Source organism: Hyalella azteca, unplaced genomic scaffold (assembly GCF_000764305.2).
Source record: "Hyalella azteca isolate HAZT.00-mixed unplaced genomic scaffold, Hazt_2.0.2 contig3037, whole genome shotgun sequence".
Classification (NCBI taxonomy): domain Eukaryota; kingdom Metazoa; phylum Arthropoda; class Malacostraca; order Amphipoda; family Hyalellidae; genus Hyalella; species Hyalella azteca.
Genome location: NW_025933291.1, coordinates 93,269 through 115,937, shown reverse-complemented (window position 1 = coordinate 115,937; position 22,669 = coordinate 93,269). Strand labels below are relative to the sequence as shown.

Here is a 22,669-nt window from a genome sequence, read left to right as displayed (position 1 = left end):
GAATTTCTGGACATTTCTTCATTCGTATAGAAGTATTGAATTTTAGATTGTATATACAGTAGTTCGTCAGAGTTTGTGCTACTCTATATGTAACACGGATAACGTGTGGGACGTGTCAAATGTTCCGTCGTTTGCACGCAGTTACGTAGTTTTACACCGATTCCCATGTTTGGCTGGGAGAGCAGCCGTGCACCACCAGTTTTGTGCACCAATAAGCCCTGAATTGAACGCCTTGGATCTCTCCGGACCTACACCAATCAGCCGTGCACCACTCGGCTTTGTCCTCTTCCGGCCTTGACCACCACCTGCCGTGCACCACCAGGCCGCGGATCGAATATTACTTCCAGGCATCGTTAAATTACGTAACTTTACGTTCACCGCATCTGAGGTTAGGTTTCAGATAGCATAGTTCTGTTCCAAAATTTATCGTCCTTCGACAAGTGGCCGTTCGACCGAGGGCTGGTTCGACCCACGGTCTAGATAAGGAAGGCTTGAAGTGTTGAAGGCTACGTTCCGGAAGGCAGGAATCATGATGGTCCATTACATCCAGGGCAGTGGTGGTCTTCGGCAGGCGACCCGTTTGGCTTATATATTCTCAATAGTGTTTGTTACTATTAATAGCGGTCATTTATTGGTACTGTATGTCTATGATATTCTAGATCTTTTTGGCATGTTTGTGCACAAATAATGTAAGAAGTATAAAACAAGTAATGTTTTTGGATATTCGATCGTTTATTTGCTACTGGCGCTAGATGTTTCGTTGTCACTTAATTTGTAAGCTCAAAGTCTGTCGAGTTCGCGCATGCGTGAAGTAGCGAATGACGAATTTGATTAAACTTAGTTTCAAATATTGAAAAATTTTCCGCTTTTTATTCTCGCTAGACACCTCCCAGCATCCTTTAAGCCAGTCTAGAAATAATCAAAAATTTTATAGTACAACCACTATTCTCTTCTTATAATCGGATGTCCACGCATGAATCACCGAATTATAACAATAATTATCATTTGTAGTGACTTCTGATTCTGTGAGTAACATAGTGTTTAAAGACACTCCAATTGACTCCTCTCATCTCATTATTTATAACTCCAGTCATGTTTTCATATTTCTCACTACCGTGCACGCGTCATCGACCGTAGTTAATTGCGACGTATAGTTGGCATAGCTACTCGTGAGCTTGAACAGAAAACAACGTTTAGTTGTGTACTAGTGCCCATCCAACGCAGGGGAGCGACCAGAAAAGAACAATCCTGTTGAGCAGCTACCTAAAAAGCCTCTAACCTACGAAAGGAATGGAATGGTCATAGTTAGGGTTAGGTTTTAGGTAGATATATTTATTTGTATAACAATATAAAGCGTAACGAGCTGATAATGTATGTTAAATTCACATGTGATGTTTTCTAATTTTGAATAAACTGTCGCCGTGAATTAAACTTTTTAATTTCATTAACTGTTCTCGTTTCTTATCGCCTCATAAAATTAACTGTCTGTTTAGTGCTTGGAAGGAGTGAGTAAATGGAAATTAGGTATATATTTCCGTTTTGTATATATGTGTGGTATATAATTTCCGTTTGGTATGTACGTGAGATATATATAACTAATATAAGATATGTGGAAAATTTGCATTGCAATTGATTTAATTCGGGATCTGATTAATGTTCAGAAAAAAATGTGAGTTCTGAATTCGGTCAGCTGTTGAATACACTTGGGTGTTCAAGAAATTCAAATGATTTACTTGATAAGCAGTGGTTATGTTTATAAACTTTAATAGTAATGGAAAGTCTCATGCTAAATGTTTCCTTTATTTTCGCAGATATTCTGAGCGAGCACAAGACATCCTCAGGCGGTAATGGGAGACTGTGGTGGTGGTGGTGATTTTGGTGGCGCTCACCACGTCGGCAGCCATGGCGGCGCCGTCCATAATGTTACCTGCGAAATGCCATCATACGTGAGCCATGCGTGGTATGGAAACACAAGGCATGAAAGGCAATCATTGAAACCTGGACCAAGAGGAATGCACGCTGGTGACAATGTAGGTGTCAATAATAAGTTTTTTTAAGATCGCTCATGCGGGCAAAATTAATGTAAATCGATATTTGGAGTTTAAAAAAGTCGTACAATATAAATGGATCACATACGTTGGTTATTTTGTCATTTGGATTTCCTTCCAAATAAATTATTTCAAAATGTTCGAAAGAATTTTTGGTATAAAAATCACTTGCAAAGCTGGGTGTTTATTTTAACCTTGTCCATTGCTTCCAATTTCAGAGGGTACGGAGCGATGTCACTTCCCAGGACAAACCGATACCGCTGTATGTGGTGCTATTTTACTCCGTCCTCTATACCTCCGCAGTGATCGGATTCATTGTTTTCGTCGTGCTTGTGTCCCGACGATGAATGAAGCTGGATGCTTACTTTTGATTCATTCTGTTCACCTTCCGGCGACGAATGAATTTGGTAGATGTGTACCTTTGAATTCAAACTTGATTTAATCTAATGAATATATGAAAACTATGTTGATATTATAACTGCTGCTTACTATTTTATGGAAGAACATGAAATAAAGTACGATGTGATGGCAAAGCCAAAATAAAATATTATTCCAAATACTAATCTAGATTACAAATGGTTTTAAAAATCCATTTGATTTGAAAGTCGTGCAAAATCGCAATATATGAAATAGAACTTTTTTCTAGATACCGTATTGTTACGGGGGATTAATTAAAACATCCGCCAACTGCTGTATGTGCAATAATTACGATTTCACAAAGAACGTTTGATTCTGATTATTTTTTGTATCCATAATGTAAATCCTGTACGGCTGCTTCCTGGTGTGTCAATCATTCTCCTGTAACCAGAATTTTGTCATCACAAGTGCAAACGAGTAAAACTTATTCATAAATTTAGCTGCACAAGAAATTAAAGATTTATTCTTATTAAGTTTATACGAAAAATTTTTGGCGTGCTAGGATTTGCAAATAATTTAATTGAGAGCGCAGCTTCTCACTTACATACAGTGCAGTTTAATCAAGTTCGATACTCTTCAAGATATGCCAAGAAACGAAGTCACACGACGAAAAAGTTTGAAACATAAAAATCTCAATCATATCACTGATGTCCTTTTTTCCCCCGATTTCAGGATGAGTGACGAAAATTGTTTGTAAATAAGGGTTGAGTTTGACGGCATTTGTTACTAATTTCAAAGCAGCCATTCTATGGTGCCTGAAATTATGTCAAAATACTTGAACCCTCGTGTTGATCTTGAAACAAGCGACTGAAATGTCGCATAAAAGTCTCGATTGTTTGTAAAAAGTTGTAAAAGTCCGTATATGGTCTGTAGGTAGCGATGACGACTATCAGTCAAGTTCATCTACGGTCGATGACCCTGACATGACAGGGCAGTTAATTGAAACAAGGTGGTTATGATACACTCAGTTATTGATTAACTTACAAGTGTTACCAAATTACGTATTTTGAGAAATCCTATGCTTCATTTGCGCATTTGAAAGTTATTTTTTCATGAATGGTGTTACATATTTATTTATTAAGGAATAATTAGGCTTGAATAAAGTAAATTGGAAAGTGGGCAAATTTGGTAGAGCGAGAAGTAATTGTGATCAGAAAAAAGTGAATAAAAATGGCTGATGGAGGCTTGGATATCATAGGTGATTGACAGCTGAGACTGTAGGTAACACGCGATATTACATGGAGCTGGACGGCTGGACCAACATTGCTGGAATTATCAAGCATGTCAATACAAGACTAACCTGTTTTATTATCAATAGAATTTAGTTGGTGTTCATTGCCATCGCATAATAAGTTAATAATCACAACGTTAGGTAACCGTATGACTACAACACCAATTAAATTATATACTTACATATTTATTGGAATGCCTTCGTAATTTTCAATATCTAATTCTAATACACATTAATTGTTACCTGTAAAGGCAATTAGCGTCAAATAATATCCAATAAACTTGAATATAGGGAACATCAACCATGTTGATTTATTGAGCATGTTCCTAATTGATATTTTAGGTTCCGCAAGTGAATAATATCTTGTAACACAATTTGCATTATGTATCATTGCCAATAGCTTCTATAGTATATAACCAAGCGACTGCCTTATCCAAATTTGATTTATTTTTAGAATACTTTACCATTGCTTAATTAAATTTTCGATTTTGAAAAGTAAATAAAGTTTTCCCAAAATGACCACTCATTCGATAGAGACTGCTTATTTGACATGGGCCCACTCGTTCGACTGCGTCCACTCGTTCGACTGCGTCTACTCGTTCGACTGCGTCTACTATAGTTTGACTGCGTCTACTCGTTCGACTGCGTCTACTAGTTTGACTGCGTCTACTCGTTCAACTGCGTCTACTCGTTCGACTACGTCTACTAGTTTGACTGCGTCTACTCGTTCGACTGCGTCTACTAGTTTGACTGCGTCTACTCGTTCGACTGCGTCTACTCGTTCGACTGCGTCTACTCGTTCAACTGCGTCTACTAGCTTGACTGCGACCACTCGTTCGACTGCGTCTACTCGTTCGATTGCGTCTACTAGCTTGACTGCGACCACTCGTTCGACTGCATCTACTCGTTCGACTGCGTCTACTCGTTCGACTGCGTCTGCTCGTTCGACTGCGACCACTCGTTCGATTGCGTCTACAAGTTTGACTGCGTCCACTCGTTCAACTGCGTCTACTAGTTCGACTGCGTCTACTCGTTCGGCTGCATCCACTCGTTCAACTGCGTCTACTAGTTCGACTGCGTCTACTCGTTCGACTGTTTCTCCTACCAATATCACGAGCGCAATCTATTGCTTGTTTCGTTTGCTTTCCTTTAGTAATTGAAAGCTTCTTTAAAGGCGTTAATTTCTCACGGTGCGCGTCTCACTCGTTCAATCACCACGTTATCTGCACTGCCGTGATAGCGTCACAGATTAACATGGCACAGATTAACATGGCTTGCGTTGGCATATAGCCACACATAAACCTTGCTGGAAAACAACGTTTTGTCGCATACAAGTTTCGAGACAAACATATAAGGGCTTGGTTTCCGCTAGACAATCACAAACGTCATTCTCGTAATTGAATATTTGTCTGTGTCACTTCAGAATAGAAGCTTTGGTTCATGCATGAACTCTGACAAACCTGAATATACAATAATATTTAAATTGGTAAATATTAAGTAAATATTTACCATAATAAAACTTATTTACCGTGGTAAATAAGTTTTCCTCTCGAGCCAATTCAAAATAACATTTAATGTGAGTGAAACCTGGAAATTTCCTTCCTGGTTCTCATACCAGACCGATCTACTGAAGGTAAAATTATAGTAAGAAGTCCCCATTTTTAGTTATTTTTTGACGGAAAAATTTGCGTTAATCAACAACCGAGTTAGAAATTGTCTCTCATGTTATCCATATCTCAGTCCTTTATCATTCCTGCATCAGTACCTAGATATTTTTTTATCCAACGCGTTATCTAGTAGAGGAGAAATTTCAGCTTTGAACTAAATTTTAATTATATATCTTGTCTAACATGGCTATACATTTATATTCCGGCGTAACTGCACGACTCGTTCGGGATTGCAAACCTGAGTTTCAATTATTGCGGTTTTTCACAGTCTCAATATTTCCAATACTTGGAAACAATTCGCGTCCGAATTATTTCTCCAACTCTTGTTATTGTGTTGCTGAATTTTAAAGGCGATAGTCGGCGCCTACCCAATAGTTTTCATTAATATTCCAGATATTATTCAGCGCATCGAATTCTGGACGGCTTTGGTGAGCGACTGCGGGGGGCGGCGATTGTGGTGGCGGCGGCGATTGTGGTGTGGTGATTGTGATTGTGGCGAAGCTCTCTTCCGTGGCAGCGATGGAGGTGGTACCACTGGTGGTTGGAATTATTAGTTATTCCAGTTGCAGCGACGGTTGTGGCGATTGCTGTGGCGCCATCTTGCGTAGCGGCGGTGGCGTTGGCGATTGTGACGGCATTATTTTCAGTAGCGGCGGTGGTGCTTTTGCAAACAATCCTTCCAGAGTTCCACCTCCTTTGTCTACAAGGCAGGAGTTTAAGGAAGGCATCTCTTCAGACCGCAACCAGTTTGAAAGGGACCGAAAGAACAACGTAAGTTAATGCCCATAACTGCACTCGTTCCGTTTTTGCCTCGGCACTGACTGGAATTCAACTATAAATAAGTATACGATGTTTGAGTGTTGGAAACTTGTAGTACTTTTGTTGGACATGATACTCTTTTTAAAGATGTTTTGAACATACATTTTCAATAGTGGTCACGTTCACGAATTACGATCTTTATTCAAGGTTTCCACAATTAAGCTATCCGCACTCGAGTCTCTACATTCGCCCTTTATTCAAACTCAGAAATCAAATCTAAGAGAAATTTTAACAGATGAAGAGGAAGCCATGTTCTTGAACTAATGTCTTCGTAGGAGTATGCTTCTGTTTCATGGCTTATGATGAAGGTTTTTTTTTCGTGAGTTGCTAATGCAGGAGTCACTAATATGTGTTACGAAATGAGTAAATCAGGATGACACACATATTTCCTATTACGAACAATCAGCAATCGCCCTATTTGCGCGGAATCAGAGGAATACCTGTAGTAATTCCTGGCGATTCACCAATTTCATTTACTGAGTAGCATAATCGATTTGAATTATTCCTAAAAAAAATTGCCGACTTTAACCATCGACATTAAGTGTTTGTTGAAGTTCCCTGGAAGAATATGAAAGATAATTTCTTGTGAATATTACATCTCCATTTGATAGTTTAGATTTGAAAAAAGTTGTTTGTGATAATCCAGTAGCTCTTATTCAGAAATTAATGCCTACGGGTAGAATAATGTATTGGCTTCAATCGTATTTATTTATTCTTATTGCAGATGGTTCACGGAGTGGAAAGCGGATGGACATGCGTGCGGGATTTATGTTTCGCTTTCTGAGAACGACAAATACTGAGAACTATCCGCGAGATACCTACTGCAAGGAATTGTATATGATCTTACCCTTATTATCAATACCAGCCTTGAAAATAAAATTTGCGGTAGGACCTGCGGCAAGGTTTCATTTAATTGTATGTTATTTACCAGAAATTTGCCTTTGGACTCACCGAAGGATCTATCGTAGGCTGTTGAACCTAATTTGAATTCAAATAGGTATTATCAAGCATGACCAGGCCATATGTAGTGCCTGGTTCGTGATCTATATTGTTATGGAAGATGGAATAATTCAATAATCGAAATGTCTTTGGTATTATGTTTAACTGTTAGATAATTCAGTTGTTATTTGCGTAATTCTCCTGAAACTCGTTGAAATTCATTCTGCTTTTTCTTTTTTCATTAAATGCTGCGCCGTTGTGGTCCCCGAAATATTCCTTCTTATATAAAACGAACTTGACGAATTAAGAACATCAATTGAATAATAATTATCAGCTATCTAGGTTAGAAACGATACGTAGCACTTCAGTGAAAACAAATGAGAATTATTTGAAAGCCTAACGAACGAGTATAATTAAAAAACTTAAATGGGGGACTTCGTGACGCTGATACATATGTAGTCTAGTGCCAATCAGAGCCACTGAGGAGTCGATGAGGTTGAGCCTAACACGAGATTGAGTCTAACATGAGATTGAGCCTAACACGAGATTGAGTCTAACATGAGATTGAGCCTAACACGAGATTGAGTCTAACATGAGATTGAGCCGAATACGAGNACGAGATTGAGCCTAACATGAGATTGAGCCTAACATGTGATTGAGCCTAACATGAGATTGAGCCTAACATGTGATTGAGCCTAACATGTGATTGAGCCTAACATGAGATTGAGCCTAACATGTGATTGAGCCTAACATGAGATTGAGCCTAACATGAGATTGAGCCTAACATGTGATTGAGCCTAACATGAGATTGAGCCTAACATGTGATTGAGCCTAACATGTGATTGAGCCTAAAAAGAGATTGAGCCTAACATGCGGTCTAGTGGTCGTTAAAATAAAAATAAAAAATAGTGGTAGTTAAAATGAACCTGACAGTTGAATCCGCCTATTCAATTAGTGCAATTATGAAAACAATTAAGGTACATATCTTTCATGTACAGCACAGAAGATTTGTTTTTGTACTTTTATTATAGAAGACAGTAAGTTGAGGTATAGTGAACAGTAAGTTGAGGTAACACCGGTAGGTATATTTCTTAAACAATATTCATGCAATGTACAATAGTTAAAATTATAGCTTTAATTTTACAGGCTTTTCTATGAGCTCGTTTCTGTAGGCTTTGCGTGAAGAAATTAACAGAGATACCTTGCATGGTTATGATGCTATCCATGACATTTTTTCTGCAAAGTTCTACTACTTAAAATTTTGTCCCTGTTGTAGACTTTTTTTTTGTAGACTTAGAATGTGATTTGCTTAGTAAACAACATGAAGTCATTCACTGCACACGAGTGAACAGGACGGTAAATACGTGTATATATTCGGTGTCCCAAACACTTCCGATATTTTTCAAGGGTAAACTATAGGATATTTTATTCCCAGCACTAATCGATTTTATGATCAACGCTACTTATTAGAAACAAGCGTCAACTTATAAAAAAACAAGCAGAACTAGAATTTAATTTAATTTTTTGCAGTCACTGAAGGCAGACCATTTTCATTTCATTATAGATATTTCATACCTCGGTTTACGACGATACTCATTTCAGTGAATTGTGAAATATCATTAGATGTGACGTAAACAATAAACAATCGACTTCGTGGGACCAAACGTCACGCAACTCAAATTCAAGTTCTTAACGTAAACGTTCAGTGCCATGTGAATAATTCATTTTAGTTAATTTATTGCATGAACGGAATTTCTATTGAATAAAGATTGTTCAACAATTAAATGTGACTCTGCAAGTAGTTGACATTTAACAGGTATTCGAACCCGCGACTCGAAGCATAGATGTCTGTGCATTTCACCACTCGATCAATGTATCTATATAGACATTGTGCCAAACTATGACCAACAACTCTAACAGCAAAAATGAACTGAAAATATTAAAGGCCATTAAAATCCATAATGTATTGAAGTACCTTGTGAATTCTGGAATAGCCAGTGCACTCACTACTGGAATTGGTTGGAAATTATGCATTTTAGTAATTGTCCATGCATGGATGTAACATAGGTTTGATGACATTCTATCACAGCGCCATTCATTTACCAGTGCAAACTTCTTCAATCGTTAATATTGGTTGCATTAAAGCACGAATAGAACTATATATATAAGATGAAACTAACACCAACACGAAGAAAGCGAATTTAACTCACATTTCAGCGATCGTGATTCGGAGTCCATTCAGTCATCTCTGCGAAACATTAAATTGAATTTGAAAATGAACTTCATAGTGACTGATTCAGTAAATGACGTTGGTGAAAATATGATTTTGATAAAAATATAACTTTGACGTGATGACATATAATCAAAGTTGAAAATTATTTTTCGGTGAATATGATCATTTTGGTCATTGGATAGACGAGTTACGAACGAGATTCAACGATGAAATACAGTGGTATTTAATTCCTACAGCGGTATTAATACAGTGGTAAACATTCCTGAACTACAGGAATGCAGGTTTAAAACCTTTTACATTTCTACATAAAATCAACTCAACGGCGGATGCCCGATAGGGCCTAAACTTGTTCGACATTGCATTTGAGTAAAATGTGTAGATTGTTGACATTTGAACTTGAACTCGTCGGATGGTTGAGGCCTCTACCAAGGCCTGTTCATCTCTCCAAAGTCGATGCCAACCTGATTCACTGCGCATGTGGAAGTCCCTGGTTGTAAAGAAGCGTATTCTTTTAAAAATAAGCACAATTACATTTGCCATATACAATACACCGAAAACATCCACTGGCACAAATACAGATACACATGCATACGCACATACATGCAGGACCCTAATTCTGACATTCTGGCTTATATAGTGATGGCAAGTCCCTCCAGTGATGGTCAGGTTTTGGAAAGATTTCACAGATTTAGCCGAGACCACACTATCAGGCAGGTCGTTCCACGAGTCGACAATCCTGAGCGAAAGGAAGTTTCCTCTCACGTTAAGTCGGTATTTGCTCTTATAAAGCTTCATGGAGTGACTCCTGAGTCACGTTGTTGTGGCCGTGCAGGTAATAAGGCGTAGTGATTTCTCGTCATTTAGTCACATGGCTTGCTATATTTGAATTTTTATCGTCTCATATTAAAATATAGGCAAGCTGGCAGTATATATTGGCTTCTCATGCAGACTCCCATTGGAATGTAAACAAAAATCTAAATATAACTACGCGAAATCGCTATTTTCCTCCAGTATTTTTGCCCTAAATGGCAAATTTGTCATTTTATTTTTGAACCCCATTTTTAATTGCCCTAATTGAAAGAAAATGTGCAGCCTAATTGGTTTTCATTTTATTGCTGATTCTGACACATGAGTTTACTGGTAGACGATTGTTTTGTTATTGATATCTCTCTAGTCCACAAATAGAGCTCATAATACTGATTATTTGCACACAAATCTCAGTAATTCCCATGTAATTAACATAACATAACATAGTGATATCGGCGCTGAAGTGTAGGCCTAATGTGGCCTGTCGCCGATTCTTTTCCATTTCGTGCCTTGTTCATAGATCTAAACTCGTGTCATTTGCAGGATCTTTTCATGACTGACGATAGTTTGAAATAGCTACTAGACTTCCCCCGGGTTCGATATGGTGCTAGGCATTTAAAATCTAAACATATATTTTTCCATAGCTTTATCTAGTCTGTTCTTTAACGCGTTCATACTTAATTGGAGCGCCAACGATGTCATTGGGGAGGCTGTTCCTCATGTAGGTGATTCGAAGCGAAAAAAATGTTGTCGCGTGGAGAAGTTGCAGCGCAGTTTTTTTAGCTTATATCCGTGGTCCCTGGTGTTGGTTCTTGTTTCAAATTCTAGTAAAGCGCATCCTCAGCAAATCAATTAAGCTATACTTATTTCAGTTCCAGTTTCTAGCTTCACTTACTCATGTTTCACGCACTCACAGCTCTGTAATGACGTGAGTATAGCTGGCATGGCCATGTGGTATCGACTGGGAGATAAGGTTATCGATCTGCCGGATGCATGCATGAATGACTCAAGGCTTCAGTTGCATATAACGTGTCAAACGTGTACAACGCACGCAAAGGTTCTGTATTTGTAAAACAGTTTTGGTTTAGTAAAGTTCCAATAATATATATTTAGTGAGAATAGTGATGTTCTAGTGATATATTTTTTTCATTAGAATTTTCTTTGTTTTATCCCTTTATTCAAAGCAACACAAGTCAGTTATTACTTGTAATTTAATTCCACCACTACATCATTCGTCATCAGCGAACGACGGCATTTCTAAATGAATAAATAGAAAAATAAATGGAGAGATAAGTTGATAATTTTAGAACAACCATTTCCTGAAATTCTACGGTAATTATGCATAAGTGATCGATAATTTTCGTAGCAGATATTTTGGTCATTAATTCATTTATTGTTTGCGACCGAGAAAACTCAATTCTGGTGTTGCACATGACGACTAAATAAGAGAGTCGTACAAGCGCATGCGCCATGCAGGGACGTCGAGTGAAGACGACTAGTATTGTTTTAAAAAAAACTTTTACTGTGTTCTTGTTTGTAGTGAATTCCTGCACTAGAATAATATCGTTCACATTTTTTATAGCATTACTTTGCTTCCAAAAAATGTAGCGATTCAAGAACAGAGTGAGGAAATGTTAGTTATATATTCTTTATATCTCTACCATTATAATATTCCGAAATCTAATTATAATATATAATAAAAAATAATATTAAATACAATTGTACAATATAATTGATTAACAACGTATTTCACGACAAGGGAAGCTCGAAAGTTGAACATTCAGCCTTGGCAGACACTTGCGCGTCCGAATTTTTTCTCCAACTCTTGTGATTGTGTTGCTAAAATTTTATGGCGATATTCATGCAGTGCCTTCCCAATATTTTTCTTTATTATTCCAGATATTATTCAGCGCATCGAATTCTGAACGGCTTTGATGAGCGACTGCGGTGGCGGCGATTGCGGTGGCGGCGGTAGCGGTGATTGTGGTGGCGGCGGCGGTATATATAGCGGTGATTGTGGCGGTGACGATGGCGGTGGGAGTATTGGCAGTGACGGTGATTACGGAGGCGGCGATGGTGATTGCGATGGCGGCTGTGGATGCGAATTTGACCACAAAGTAAGTTGTAGCTCAAAGTCGCAGCCTCTCTTATTATTTGCCAAAAAAAAACAGGTAAACCTGGCAAATATTTATGTAAGATACTATTTATACACTTGGAGGTCAGAAACGGCCTTATTATCTACCTTACTTGGATTAAATCATGCCAAAAATGTATCCATACTACTATATAGAATATAACTAGTTTGAGTGTGGAATTTTTCCTGAGTCCTCAAAATACTTTACGGGCGTAAAAATTAGTCTGACATAAATTCCAGCTACTGTTTCATAATTCAGTTTAAAAATTAGAATATATCTCGGATAACATACATATGAGGAAATCATTTCACTGTTTCTCGACTATTATTTTTGCGCAACTCCTATTGCAAGTATTCCCATCTAATTCTAACAGATCGAATTGTTTAGTTAATGTTGTTTAGTTAATTTCTTCATTAGCACTGGGAAACAAGTAATAGAACAGATAGAGTCAACGAAATTAATACTCACGTATCGAACTTATGATTACCTTACAACAATTCATTGACTCATAGGTAATTGAGGTTCTTTCTGAAATTGAATCTCGTGTGTGTCAGTATGACTCACTTAACACCAATTGTGAACAAACACTGAATTTAACAATGAGTCAAATTCAATCATTTTTCTCTAAGTATGATGAGGTTCATAATTTGATTCGTGGATTTAGCGGATACCAAGCCGTGACAACATCGACAGGTTCATTTTTCATTGAGATGAGAATTTAATTTATGTCTACCTGGAAGCAAACAAATAAAATAAAATTATTACACCCATAATGTATTTATTCCGTAGAATCCAGTCCTCTTATTTCGCTCATCGTCAGATAAAAATTTACCAATCTAATTGAAAAGATCAATATTTTTTAGATAAATGTATGGGTACAGTAGTTCTTCAACTGGTCAAATTTATAACCAGAAAATTAAATTCAAGTTTGTTCAAATCTTATTAATTTCTTCATATTTCAGAACGGATCGCGCAGAAGGACGTGCTTGAAGATTTTGTGTGGTTGTGTTGCAATCATCGTTACAGTTATAATAGTCGTGGTTATAGTCACAATCTTCGTTCGATGATACCTGAAATTGTTACTTGTGCTTCTCTGAGTTCATCGTTCATGAAATAAGAGAAATAGTCTCAGAAGTGAATGAAGGCAGACACGTGAGCAGAGATCTTTTAGATTTTTCCTCTCAGCTCTCTAAACAAATGTGAACGTATAATATAGGAAAATGTGGAGGGGACCGGTAGCAGCACTGACTTGATTATTGATGATGTTTGGGTATAGTTTAATATTTCTCGGCCACTCCAGTGCTGCTATATATGCTCACAGTATGGCAGTTGTAAAATTGGTTTGCACCGAGCTTCTACTCGTAAACACCGATTATTGAAGAGCACGTATCTGTCAAGTGACTTAATTTCATGACAGCTTCACTCTAAATGAAGCAAATCATGATAATATCAACAAAGTTTCGAATAAGGAAAACAATAAAACTCTTCTTCCGATAAAAATAATTTGAGAGACTGATTGTAACGCTTCTTCTTCTTGAGATGATTTTAGAGACTGATTTGCAAAACGAAACGAGAATCGGTGTTTACGAGTTCTGATCTGGAAGAAAAATGATAAGAAGTAGCAGGCACACCTGTTCAGAAGCCGGATGAGGAAGTAAAACAATTAAGTTCAGTTGAAACTTAAAGACGCTGGTGTTGATAACTTTGGACTTTTTAAATATAATTACTAGAAATTTCCTGGTAAAGCTTACCTCAGCTCAGCTCAGCTTATACGAAGAAGCAGGATTAAAGATGAAGAGACTTAAGTTTTGACGCAGATTAGTAAATAAGTTTGCCTGACCTACTGATGGGCGGATGTTAGTCAGATGATAAATTCTTCCAAATTTGGGAGGATTTATCATTAATGGCCCTATCATTTATCATTATTGGCTTAAAGAGTTTCATGTGCCAGAACTAGACGTAGAACTATATGTGTTATGTAAAAAGACATTCTAATACCTTATACTATTAAAAATTTTCGCGAAATTTATGTTTATTTCGTATCTTTGCATTTCTTACATTTTTATTAATTTTTCTAATAAATTTTGAAACAGAAAACTTCTATGTCCGATGGTAATTTTTTCTTGTCCAACTTTAAGCCAACCAACATCACACAATACATATAGATTAGTGAGATTACAGATGATTTCAAAATGGTGAGACATGGTTTATCCAGTTAGAGGTAACTTATTTGGCCCAAAACAGCAAACAATTCGTGATAAGTTTGCAAATGGAGTGAGTTTTTTTTTACATGAATGAGTTTGTTTTCAATCAATTACATATCATATGGAGCTGTCAGTACATAACAAAGCGCTGCATCTGGGCCAATTTTATATATACCCCCAGCTGAAGGGAGGTGACGTAGGCAACAGGAGTTCAGCTGCAGATGAGGTTACATTTAAATATGAATCGAAAATCAATATTGCTAATTCAGAAAAGCTTCTCAACCTTTATTTTCACTAGATAGTTATAAAATAACATATTTATAGTTCAGTGATGTACCATAGTAATGTATGTATAATTGATGTTTATTGTATGAATAATTGATAAAAATTTTGAGCGTAATCATATTCAGTGAGAGAAAGAAGGAAAAACGCAATCAACTTGCAAAAAATGAACTTCATTTTATTCCAACATATGAAGTGTCGTGACAAGACCTCAGAATCTGAAACGGACTGGCTTTGATAGAAGCATGTAGTAAATAAATATAGCAGTTGAAATGGTCGAGAGTTGTTACTGCCTTCTTAAAGCTAGACATCACAGAACTACAAGGTGTTAGTTCCGTATCACAGGCAGATCACTGTGAAATCTGGGCGATCGAACCTTAGATCGACCGCCACCAAACATAGTTCCCGTACTGACGACAACGACATTCCTGTGGCTGACACAGCTCTTTACTCAAGAATATTTTTTTAAGCAACCTTAGATTCTTTTATCATATCATATCATGGTGATGTCGGCTCTTAATAATAGGCCTGATGCGGCTTGTCACCGATTAACCCATTAACTCCGCTTGGCAAGTACACTTGCCACTTGCGAAAAAGGAAATTTCTCCGAAACTACGAGAGTTAAGGTTTGAAATGGAGTCTCACGGTAACAAGACGAGTACCGAACGCGTTCTGACTTTACGTGCCTTGTCCACAAGCGATCTAAAAACAAGTCCTTTGACCGGATCTTTTGAAAATTAACGATAGATAGAAATAGGTACTAGACTTCTACCAGGATCGATATGGTGCTAGGCATTTCAAGTCCGACCTTATATTTTTCCATAGCTTTATCTAGTCTGTTCTTAAAGGCTTTCATACTCGGAGCGTAACGATGCTATCAGGGAGGCTGTTCCACATGTCGGTGATTCGGAGCGAGAAGTGTTGTCGGGTGGGGAAATTGCAACGCTGTTTTTTTAGTTTATAACCGTGGCCCCGTGTGTTGGTTCTTTTTTCAAATCCTGGTAATCTTCCTGGGACTTTGTATAGACTACGAGTATACTTATATAGTTCAATGAAGTCACCACGCAGATGTCGTTAACAGAGGCTTGGAAGTTTCATAATCTTTAATCTTTTTCAAAAGACTCCCCCTCCAAGCCCGGAATTATCCTTGTTGCACGTCTTTGAACACTTTCTATTAAATATTCGTCCTTTTCAAGTTTCGGTGACCACACGACGTTTCCAAACTCTAGGTTCGGGCGCACGACAGCAACAAACAACTGCTTCATCGCTTCTACTCGTCTGATCCGTCCAAGAGCGTCTGATCAGTACAAGAAGTTTATTGGATTTATTAGCTTACGTTAAAATATGCCTAGGAAATTTCAGCTCCCTATCGACATAAACTCTCTAAACTTTTTCCACTTTTCAATCATTATACTCTCTCGTTGCAACCATGTCTTCTCATACTGTAATCTCGCTGTTCATTGTTCTTCCCGAGGTGAAGTACTTAACATTTGTCAGCATTTAACCACAGCTGCCACGTATTCGCCCAGTTATCTAAACTATCAAGATCATCTTGAAATTGCACTTTATTTGCGCTCGACAAGTTCACTGAAAAGTATTAAAAAGTAGACTTGAATATTTTTTTCATGAATTCCGATGATTCATTTATAAATTGAAAACCAGCCATTTTTGTAGTCAATTCATCTATACCTCTGTCATTTCGATGTAAAGAATTTCAGTTCTCGCAGGTAATGAAATATACATTTTGCACAATTAGGTCTTAAATTGATATTGTTTGCTCAAATGCGGAGCGAGACTATAAACTTATCATTGTTATCTGTATAATTTGTTGGTCAATGACTTTTGAAATAAGGTATTTAACGAGACCAATCATTCGATGTTGTTCCAATGGTTATACTAAGGTATTTTTATTGTTTTTTTTTTATTGCTGTATCATTTACTTTTGTAGAGAACTGAGGGCTTTGATCAAGTCCTTGCAAGAGAGAAGCTCAGCTGAGATTGTGTGCGAGTCGGTGAAACATTTGTAAGTTTAAAAGCATGGCCGTGTTATTAGTATTTCATGTTAAGAATCACTTTAGATCAATGACGTAAGTCTATTATCGTCAACAATTAATTTTTGTTTCGTTTCCCCTTAAATAAGGGTCATGCATGGCAGCTGGTTGTTAATAACTAACCATTTGATTGCGGGAAATTTTGCCTCTCAGTTATTCTCTTAGTAGTATAAAAAAATTATCAGACAGCTGCTAGTCTGTTACCTTCATTATTACTTATTAATAATATATTTTTAATTCATTAAAAAATATCCAACTTCCAACTACAGGCATCGTTGCTTCCTGCCTCAATTACTCTCATCAAGCTGATGTTATAGACCATCAAAAATATATCTATCGTCTTCAGTATTCTTCGAGCCAGTTGTAATTATCAAAAGCACGTTCTGGATCACTACGAAGTTGCCGAAGAAGATGGCCGATGGAGGCGGTTTTTTAGCATCTCCTTCAGAATTGCATTTGAAACATGAAATAATGTACAATAGTTTAATATAAACTTAACTTTGTTAATCCCGTTTTTGATTCGTTTAGTTTAAGATCTACTGAGACAAGAGACAATTAACTAAATGAGTATTTTTAATGCGAAACAAAATTTTCACATATTAAATAAAAATTTCCCTTTTTAGAGTTTATATCAATCAAATACAATAATTTCGTGTTTATTTTCTTCGAAATGCACTTTTATGAGCACCATCTTTCGTTGAAAATAATGAAATAATGGGTAAGTAGAAACATGAATCTCAAAACCAGGAGAAATGTGATAGTATGTTTGGCCCTCGTTCTCAAAAATTCCGCTTTATTGAGTCTTCCTGTGGTTGTCTCCAATGCATTTATAGACTCATGTCAGTGACTCGCGTCAAACAGGGTGTAATGTAACACATGACACTGATATAATTTGTCCAAAATCATGATTAAAACTGAACAAAAAAAAAAATTCTTTTGTACAAATTTGAAAGTAATTATTTATTAATGAAATATATTATGAATCTGTGAATACATAGGGCATATTTCCTTTCTGTTAATTTGCGGGCTTTCTAATTGTGATGCAAATTCCGAGAGCAAGAAATTTTCAGACAATGCCTGAGTAATCCATAATTAGTTATTTCGGTATCAAAAGCTATTTTTGACATTTCGTTCTCATTAAAAAATTGTTATTATATTTTTTATGCTAATAATTGTCGAAGTTTGCGCCATAAATAAATCCTCGAGCTACATATGGTTAAACACACAAATGTGAACTCAATCTTTGAAAAAAGGTGTTCTGAAGGTCTAATATGTATTTTCGTTTATAGGTCAAACCTAATCTATGTTCAATTAAGTTGAAATCAACGTCGGACTTCACAGTTTGCGACTGTAGAGCTCAAGATACAGTACATAATTCCCAAACTTTAAATTGTACTGAGAGCGTATCTCAATTCAAATTGTGAGCGGAGATGACCTACGGGCCGTTTATAAAACGAAGAAGTTTTTTTGGGGCGAGAACATATACTACGGATACCAAGGGGGATAGAGCAAACATTTTATATCCGAAACTATTCACAATTGAGGATTCACAATGAAGTAGTTTATATATTGCGCTGTATTCATGTGAATATGCGGCATGAGCGCAGTTATTAGCAGCCACTTACTATGTTCACAGTGTGCCTTACAGTAATGTAAAGGATGCTTACCATACAACGTTTCATAGGGAGGGGGCATTTTCCTATCACCGATGTCGTCGCCGCCTCCGTCACCTCCATCGGTTTGCTCGCGGTCCTCCATCGATGCCATGAAGAATTCGATACAGGAACAAAATATCTGAAAATTAGTGTAAACAAAACAACAAGACTAACTGATACACACCATCAAACCTTAGAAACATTCGCGAACGAGTCTTGGAAAAAGTCGGACTCCCAAGCGCCATCAACTCAAATTTAAACTGAAATAAATTCGTAAGTTTCAGTCATCTATTTTCTCGGAAACCGAAGCTGTGCACGCTAGAGCTGTGCACGCTAGAACTGTCCTCGATAGAACTGTTTACGATAGAGCTGTACTGTGTACACGATAGAACTATACATTGTACACGATAGAGCTGTGCAGTGTACTCGATAGAGCTGAATAGTGTACACTCTTTAGAGCCCAAGCTTGTAATACCAATCCTTGAATACTGCTGCCAGCTCTGTGACGAACTAATCTTGAATCCCCGAATAGCCAATCGCGTCACCTCAGAAGTTCGGATGGTCTAATTGCCACGTCCACCAATGACCGGAAATTAAATGCAACTTCCCTATTGGCCTGATCAGCAAAAGCTTGGACCGAGCGGATAGATAACTCATATAAGCTTTCTTAAATTTATTAGAAATAAACGGCAAATTAAAACTAAACAAATCATACTAACGATTTTACAGAGGTGCGGCATATGGATTAATCTAACTAACAAATTGAATGCGGAAGAAGCTAAAGTGCGAGGAGAGCAAAATGCGAGGAGAGAGCTATAGCATGGAGATCTGAGAATAACGCACGATCCTACAACAGAAACCAAAAGTAAATACCTACAAATAACAAATCAATATAATCACACAAATCACGATATTTCACCAAGTAGTCATATTTAAATTTCACCACTATTGCACGCAACTCACCCTGGCCTCTGAGTCAAAATCTTATTAGAAAGGAACCAGTATGCAAGACGGGATCGGCATCGTATCTGACATCTGTAACCAATTCAACGTCCACATCAGAGCCGGTCCTACTTGTCCGGCTATCTTTGTGGTTTCACAGCAAGTAGTGGAAATTTGCATTAAACTTAATTACAGAGCTTTATAGTGTACACGATAGAACTATACATTGTACACGATAGAGCTGTGCAGTGTACTCGATAGAGCTGGATAGTGTACACTCTTTGGAGCCCAAGCTTGTAATACCAATCCTTGAATACTGCTGCCAGCTCTGGACCCCGTTCACACTCGGCGCAGTGCGGCAACTGGAAGGTCCAACGAACCTTCACTTCCAGGATCAGAGGGATGGAGGAGTTGAACTACTGGGAGAGGTTATAAGGCGCCTGGGCCTGTACTCGCTGCAGAGGAGTCGGGAGAGAATGACGGTATGTCATTCTGTTCACATGGAAAATGATAACCGGAATGGCGCTAAACTTCGAGAGCGAGACCTTCAGGATTGAGACACATCACAACGAGTGAAAGGGGAGACTGTGCAAGATCCCCCCCACTTATGTAGCAGATCTTCAGTCAGATTTCAATCCCTGCGGGAAGGATCACTTTCCTTGGCAGGACCGAGGCTGTTTAACGTCCTACCAAAGGATCCAAGAGGCGGGAGTTTACCCTAGCTGGAGACCTTCAAGAGACGACTGGACGTGTTCCTGTCTTCCTGAGCACAATCCCAGATCGACCTCCCCTGCAACACTACCAGCGGCGAGAAGCAAGCAACAGCATCGTGCATCAGCTGGCCCAAATGAGGGCGGATAAACGATAATTAATCAGAGTCCGAAACATATACTACGGATACCAAGGAGGATAGAACTGTACAGTATACTCGATAGTGCTGTACAGTGTACACGATAGAGCTGTACAGTTAACACGATATAGAGTGTACAGTGAACGTGATAAAGCTGTAGTATACACTACACGATAGAGCTGTATAGTGTACACGACAGAGCTGTACAGTGTCCACCATAGAGCTGCACAGTTATACGATAGAGCTGTATATTATACAAAATAGAGTTGTACAGTGTACGCGATAAAGCTGTACAGTGTACACGATAGAGCTGCACAGTGTACGCGATAAAGCTGTGCAGTGTACACGATAGAGCTGCACAGTATACACGATAGAGCTGTTCAGTGTACACGATAGAGATGTACAGTGTACACGATAGAGCTGCACAGTGTAAAAAATTGAGTGCGATTAAACAGTGTAACCGGATAACAAAAGTTTTTCCTCGCTAAGCTTTTTCAAGTGACAAGTGTACACATTGCACATGACATAATGTATCAAATTTGCAGTGAATTGGCATAAAGTTCGGCCAAAAAAAATATTGTTAAGTGAAGCAGTAAGTGAAAGAAAATAAAATGTTACTGAAGAGAAGTGCATTGATCCAGTAATCACGGCGGCCAATTAAAGTCCGTGTTAGTAAATCTACCGGAGATTGTCTTGAATGTTACGAGCCAAATTTTGGACAATTGGCACAAAGATGAAGAAAACTGGCACAATTGGCACTATGCCAAAAAGACGCTGTTGCTATCGTTGATCTGGTCGTTAGTTTAATCTATAGTCGATCAAGTTATCAGTTGTCTTATAGCGTCAATTTATTTATCAATTTTATAGTTTTAATATAGTTAACACTTGTTTCTGCCGACGATCTATTTATGAGTTGTTTCCATCATCTATATACTTGTCCGTTGTATTCTATCGTAAATTTAATAATGAATTGTTTCCTTCGTCGATCTAGATATCAGCTGTTATCTATCGTCAATTTAGCTAACAAATTTTTCTAGCGTCTATTTAGTTATCAGTTGTTTATACCGACAAATAGTTTCAAGTTTTACCATCAATATGCTAATCTCAATCAATACCCTCTATCTAGTTATCAATTATCCACCCTCCTCTTGATTATGTCACAATGGATATCCCCTTCTCAACCCGACTTGAAAAATAGGCTGTTTTGACCGGTGGTCAGCTGAAGCCTAAATCCCTTTGTGCATTAATATTTTGATCTGTTGCGTTTATGCAATCGATACAAAATAGACACGCTGCACTCGTTATGAGAAAGTTGAAGCAAAGCGAGAGTTGGCTTGAAGAAACACGTCGGGTCAAGTAAGCAGGTTCCGAAGCTGCTCCGAGCCTCACATGCTGACGGATGAGTTTTCGCCTATTTGTATTCAGCGCAGCTGGTCGGGAGCCAGGTGTGAAATTTGCGAGATTTCCGTGATTCGCTAGACGTGCTAAACAATAATACAACAATAATAAATTTATTATTTACTTTAAACTACATCGTTGGCACATATGAGCAAATTTTCAAACTTGATTGAAAGTCATTAGCGATGGAAGCAAATATTATAAGATGAGTTTCTTGATGGTCAGTGGGATATCGCAACGTTGTGGTGACTTATGTTTACGCTTAAGTGGATTCAAGATTACGCTCAAGTGTTTACGCTCAAGTGGTTGAAGCTCAGGAAATGTATGAATGGGGTAATGTAGAAATAAACAAGTGTAAGAATAAACAAATGTACGAAAATGCATTAATGCAATGCAATGCATTTATATGCTAATGTGTTCAGGGTAATGTAGGCAAGGTAATATAGAATAGATGGACGAAAGAAGGTTAATGTGGGTAGAAGGCAATGTAGAATAAGGTAGTAGAAAAACAGGGTAATGCAGGCAAGGCAATGTAGTAATAGGGTAACGTAGGCAGGGTTACGGAAAATTGGGTAAGAATAAAGAAACATAGGAAGACACGGAGTGTAATCGCAGTGCAGTAGCAGCCTGCGCAATATTCGGTGTTGCATGGCGGGCGCCGGCAGAGACCGGCTCGCCAAGGCCGCTATGCTTTGCTCAAAGCTTTACGACCTCAGGAGCTATGTAGACAATGCTCCAGGCACGATCTCGTCAAGCTGCAGCAACTCCAAAAATAAAACCAGAGGTCTCCGTATGATAGCGATTGTCTGGAGCTAAATTTATTAAGTTATTATTTTTCATGAGTGAAGTGTCGTTCTCCTCTTTTTGCGTCTCCACAAATTCTTTACATATTCCGCCAAAACGTTATCGACAGTATGAGCAAATAATAGCAATAATGCTGAATTAATAAGTGAACTATTGAACTATAGAACAGGTGGATTTTTGTTTTATC

General features: G+C 37.8%; 2 long non-coding RNA genes across 2 annotated transcripts; both read left to right on the top strand.

Annotated features, from left to right (window-relative positions):
- The first annotated feature begins 1,864 nt into the window (after positions 1-1,864).
- Positions 1,865-3,106, top strand: LOC125179600. Its single transcript, XR_007157324.1, has 2 exons — positions 1,865-2,030; positions 2,267-3,106. It is a non-coding gene; the product is annotated as an uncharacterized LOC125179600 (long non-coding RNA).
- An 8,078-nt stretch (positions 3,107-11,184) lies between these two features.
- On the top strand, positions 11,185-14,348 carry LOC108683274. The gene is made up of 3 exons (XR_001931602.2): positions 11,185-11,218; positions 12,061-12,278; positions 13,259-14,348. It is a non-coding gene; the product is annotated as an uncharacterized LOC108683274 (long non-coding RNA).
- The last annotated feature ends 8,321 nt before the right edge of the window (positions 14,349-22,669 follow it).